The following is a 6,000-nucleotide window of genomic DNA, read 5'->3' as shown; positions in this document are numbered from 1 at the left end:
TTCATAGCAAGCCCCTCTTTTCTTCATAAAAACCCTCTCTGTCTGTCTCTTCATAACTTCACTATAATAATAAAAAAAGAATCTGATGAATATGGACCATGTTTGAGTGATTTGTATTTTACAGCCTAAGGTTGTTTTAGATATGCTGGGATTACTGACCATGGTAAAAATTTGGAACAGAAGGTAGTTTTGCTTTTTCTCCACTCAACCCTTTCTACTTTCAACCTCAACTGTTTCAGAAAAGAAGAAGGTGAAAAAATAAAGAAAGACAGACATGGAGGTCTGAAGAAGAAAAGAAGAAAAAAAAGAATGAGTGGAAGTGACAAGAAAAGGCGACATGATGAAGGGATCAGTGGTTTGACTTATATACTGAATGAATGAGTGGAAGATGAGGCAGAGGGGAGTAAAGGGAGGGAAGCAGGGAGGGAGTTGGAGGTAGACAGCAGTGAGGAGGAGGAAGGGAGGGGGGTGATTGTTTCTGGAGCTTTGGAGGTTTCAAATTTCTCTTTTCTTTCGATTCTCCGCTCACATGCAAGATTGAAACTCTCCTCCTTTCTTTTCTCTCTCTTATTTTCTCCAGACCAGTGGGGTTTTCTGCAGACTGGTCCATTCCAGCCAAGCCCCAGCATGTTGTAGGCGGCTGCTACAGACAGCAGACTTGAGTGGAGATAGCAACAAAAAAGAGAAGAAAGTGAAGGAAGGGAAAACAGAGGAAGGTAAGCAATGCTGCACGTGTTCTTTACTTAGAACAGTGAAGGAGGAGAAAGAGGGGGCAGAAAATATGGAGGCATCTCTAGTTTCTTTTCGCTTTGCATTCAGTTTCTGTTAGGGGAGACATTTGTGTGTGTGTGTGTGTGTGTGTGTGTGTGTGTGTGTGTGTGTGTGTGTGTGGTCCAGGTATTCCTCATGTTGTGAGGACATAAATCTGTTTACACAGTCATGTTGTGGGGACTCGCCTTCCTCATGGGGTTTTTAAAGTTAAGGTAAGTTTAGGTACTTGCTTGTGTGTGCTGTCAACACTCAGAAAATTCTCAACACTTTTTCATATAAACAACATAAATATTTTATGTCTGTGAAGATTCTCAGTCCTCCAGGTCATGGTTATCCAAGCCCTTGATTCAACCCTCCTTGGATAGATATCTTATATTTTCTTTGTTTACATTCACACAGTTGTGCATAGAGGAAATATTTTAGACTCCAGAGACAAACTGTATAACCTTTTACAAGATCTCAAACAGTTTGATGTTTCTGAGGTCACAATATTTGCAACCAGATTTCAGTGCAGTGGGTTTGGTGACAAAGCTCCTGCCCTCTTATTTGATTGATAACATAAAAACTACAGGGACTTCAAGTAACTATAGTGTTTAACTATGGAGTCCTGACAGATGATATTTTTTAATTTGTATTCAAAAAATATTATCTAAATAACTGATATATCTTTTATGCAGAGTATAACAATGTGTGATGATAAGATAAGTTATATCATCTTTAGGACCTCCATACTTGTGCATTCCTCCATTATTTTGTAATTTTCCAGCCTAATGTTGGAATATATTTATTTTTTCTAACATTTTCTTTTTAAGAATGTTTCTCGTTATGTATTGTGGTGGAAAATAAGTATCTGAAAGTAGTCTGGGTAAACCAACTCTTTAAAAAGGTACATGGACTTCATCCGACACATGTCTAGTTGGATCCCTGTTGTGTTAAGTTTCTGTATTTTATTACAATGAAAATGCTGTGTTGACTGTGTAGCTAGAATGATGAAGGTTGAAGGCTTCAGAGAACAGTTGGGAGCAGTATGTGGGACTAGGGCTGAGCTGTATATCTCTGGCAGCTGGCGGGCTACAGGTTGGCATCAGTTCTTTGGAGGTTTAGACTGATATATTGATTAGCTGTTGATATATTACAGATACGTCAGTATATATAATTAAGGTAATAAAACAGTGCTAGTTGTCATCTAGTGTTAGTTTAGTTTTAGTTTGTTTTACAAGATCTGTCAATCAATTTTAAAGTGATAGCAGCTTCAATCCCTGTAATTAGAACTTTGGTGGTGGGCAGGGCTGCACTTTGAGTTATATTTGGATCAAGGACTGTGCCTTACATGAAGAATTAACTATTTTGTCTATGTGGTCCATCTCTACTGTGACCACAAGCAGTTACCACTTCAGGAAAAAAGGCAGATCATTGTCCTAATGTCAGGAACATCACAGGTGCCTCTAGAAAGCTAGTGAAACAAAGAAAACAAAGATAATCCTAACATGCCGCTGGATTTTTTTATTTTTTTTATTTTAAGATCCCTTACCAGCTTCCCAGCCACAATCACTGACTGTTGAGTTCAATAGAAGCCAGAAGCGCTGCAGCCAGAACCAGCAGAACTGGCAGTGACTAGAGACACTAGAAACAGAGGCCAGAGCAAATGGGAACCACTGGCCTAGTGAAGCAGAAAGTAAGAGTGTAGTGGTTGGGCTGGTGGATGGGTGTATGGCAAATCTGGCTTTATAGCGGGAGATAGAAGTTCAGATCCTGTCACAATCCAATAGTGGATGTTTGCTTTTTAAAACTGCAGCCACAATCTTTATTCAGAATCATCCAGGATCAATGTTCTGTCTGCTGATTGGGCTGCTTATACTACTACATAACATTCAAATGAGCCTTTTCTGATCTGCAATCTCTGTGGTTAGGTAAAAGTTTAGGCAACTAAAACTACAAGGAAAACATTTTGTATGAATACATTCAAATGTGTGAATGTTAAAAACGTTTTGATCAAATGAATTCAAATGGTTGAATGTGTAAAAAATATCTGAACAAAAAGATACAATTTTTGATCTGTAAGAAGATCTGTAGCTGTGCATGACATTTTGTAAACAAATGAAAAAGATTTGCACAAATAATTTCCAATGTATGAGTGCATAAAGATTTGCACAAAGGTTTGCAGTTACAAAAAAGGTTTTCCGTTACGCATCAGGTTTGCAGTTCCACATCTATCTGTTTGTGGATGAAAAAAGTTCCCACAGAACTCAATTATATGTGTGAATCCCAAGTTTGTGGCTAGGAATAAAATCTATGAGTAAAAATCAAACCTACAAGTACAAATACTTTTGTCCCACATTTCACGCTTCCTCCTGAATAACTAATGGGGATGCTGCTGAAAGTGCTGAAAGCACCCCCCAACTGAACAGACTTAGCCTCTGAATTTAACAATGCTCTTGAACGGTTTAGATATTATAAGCCCTGAAAGTTGTAGTTCCACATCACACCTTACAATGTAAACCAATGGGGAGGCAATCTCTGGGCATGGGCTTTGTGTCAAACAAATGCTTCTGATGTGTAAACTATAAGTCTGACCACTTTCAAACCTGTATCAATGGATTCGGGACAAAATTTCGTACAAAAAATGTGATTTTTAATGTAAGATTTGCTGGTTGCCAACCGCTGTTATGAACCAAAAAGAGGAGAATAAAAGATTTTTCCAAACAGAGTGGTACATCCTGTCAGCCGAGGGATTTCCTATCTGTGCAGCTGAACACAGCAGCTCCTCTACAGACTGTTTCACCAGGATGGTACCGGTGTTTCTTCCACAGGTTTCACTTCACTCAGCTGGCTGACAGACTCACCAAATTTGGCACGCACATCAGGTCTGGTGAAAAACCAACCAGAATGCAATATTAACATCGAGTTGGTCCAATGATAGTTTCCAGACCTGAAGGACTCTTTATACATCCATGGAAGGACTATTAAGGACTGTTGTTAAGCTAATGGGAGAAAAGATCTGGACTGTGCAGCACAGCAGTAGCAGGACACCACCAGGGAGGCTGGAGAGAGAAGCAACCGGAGAAACAACCAGAAGAGTTAGCTTGTTTGTCATTGTTGCTAATGATATCAGACTGGTTAAGCAGCAGCCATAAAGTTCTGTTAACTAACAAACAAGAAGACCAACAGCCACAAATGGATATTATGACATGAATATTTCATCTCCATGATAGAAGAAGAAGACGTCAGATAACGTGTGTCAGATACAGCTTCTCTCTCTCTGTCTCTTTGGTTGCTAATTTCATCTCTGATGGTTAAATGTCTCTCTGTGTGACTGTTGTGTGAATTTATCTCCTTAACAAGAATGCAGCAGAGATATATATGTAATGTGCTGTGGGTAGTTTGCTAGTTGAAGTTACAGTGAGATATCTAGGCTCACTCATTCATGTGGAATTGATCCTGTTTTTAATTGAAAGGTCACTTGTTGATTTTGTGTGATTAGTGTGCAGGAGGTCTGGCTGCTTGCTTCTGACAGTTTCTTTAGTTTGTTTTTAAGCTGAGCCGTATATTGAGTAATAAGCTTAAAACAACTAGAATAACAAGTGTTAACTAGGGGTGTTACAGATTGTAGTTGATCCGTGATCCGTACGGATCCCCCATGGTTCGGCAGGCATGTGAACTGTGGATTAATTGCAAAATTTAGTGTCTCATTTAAGACAAAGTAAACAAACCACTGTAAGTGCAAGTCATGGACAGCGTGTCGCTAACAGGGATTTTGAAGGGTAACAATCAAACCAGCGTCTAACGGGTCCGAAGTGACATCTAGAGATATGCTTACATGCTGTTTGATGTGTTGCAGCTGAAACAGCTAATTAGCATCTAGCTGCTAACTTAAGTTAGCGGTGAATATTTGTTTGGTGGCTCGTTCAACAAGCTGCAGGACAAGACATGTATTCATGTTGCTAAGTTAACATCAAGGTTTGATGATGTGGACAGAGGCTGTTTCATTCACTACTGTGTTTAAAAGAGGAAGGTATCATGCCTCATATTGCAATAATTGAGCATTGAATATTTTATATACTTTATTTTATTTTATTTAAACATTGGACATCTTAAATGTTGTTTGTCTTGAATTCCCAAAACTTGCATCATGACACAGTTGTGAGCAAGACAGACATGTCTCACCCTTCAGAAAATTCTCATCCTCACACCATTGAGATTTGATGTTTCGCCATGACAGAGAAAGTTGCTATAACTTTATTGTAAATGCTCAAGTCTGCACCAAACTGCACCTGAACACGTCTACATGACAATATTCCATCAGTGATGCAAACTGGCTGAATAGCGCCCCCTATGAAATTTCAGCAAAGCAGCCCCAGCAGCGGGCAAAACAGTGGACAAAGGAAGTGAGGTTTGTCTCTCCTTCTTGCACTGTCTGAAAACAGCCTGGGTCTGAAGACATCTACATGCCTGTGACAGAAGCCCTTCGTTTGCACTGCAGCCTGATGTGTGCAGAGGTGCAAGGGCCTGTTCATCACTGCTTGCAGCTTTAATTTAAAGCTGCCTCAGTCTACCTCCCATTGCTGCTTCCTCTGCAAGTTGCTTACAACACACCTCCACCCAAGCTCCTCCTTACATGCTGTGTCTAACTTAAACAATGTCATTTCTGTTGTCATTGTTGCCCGTTCTGTTCTGTAGCTGGGGTCTTTGCTGCTCTCACTGCCTTAGGCTTTCCATGTAAGCACATGGACAGGCATGGAGCTTCCAGAACAGAGCCATACCGCCAAATATAACTACTGCAAATGGCAATAAAGTTTTTCTTTTGACTAAAGTGGTCCTGGCTGAAATACACATGCATTATTATATACAACTTTCAGTACAGGACTAATAGAGTGGAAACTCTATGTCAAAATATGAAATTGACTTTTAAGAGAAAGTACCTCGGTTTACAGTTTGTTTTTGTTTTTTGTTTTGTTTGTTTTTTGTTGTTTTCATGAACTGTTCTTTCACTCACACAAGTGAGTCAATCCCATAGAGGAATTATTATTCTTCATGGAGGTGCACCTTGCGGGTGGCAGCCTGGCAGCCTGTTGCAGCAGCGCTTGGTGTCTAACTCTTATTCATTTCTTTATTCTAACCCAGCTTTCTTTGTTATTTCGTTATTCTAACCCAGCTGTTAGCTAGTGTTTACTTGTCCTAAACTAACTGGACTCACCAGACAATGCTCACTTACACAAGGGAAGAGCTCCT

The 6,000-nt window shown here is 39.7% G+C and overlaps 1 protein-coding gene across 1 annotated transcript in view; it reads left to right on the top strand.

Moving 5' to 3' along the window:
• Positions 1–530: 530 nt before the first annotated feature.
• plekha6 (pleckstrin homology domain containing, family A member 6) overlaps positions 531–6,000 on the top strand; it is a 145,058-nt gene continuing 139,588 nt past the window's right edge. Inside the window, 1 exon segment of the mRNA XM_042405754.1 lies at positions 531–716. The gene's annotated coding sequence lies outside the window, so the exon portion shown is untranslated.

Source organism: Thunnus maccoyii, chromosome 3 (genome assembly GCF_910596095.1).
Source record: "Thunnus maccoyii chromosome 3, fThuMac1.1, whole genome shotgun sequence".
In the NCBI taxonomy this organism is placed as follows: Eukaryota; Metazoa; Chordata; class Actinopteri; order Scombriformes; family Scombridae; genus Thunnus; species Thunnus maccoyii.
This window is presented reverse-complemented; position numbering and strand designations above follow the sequence as displayed.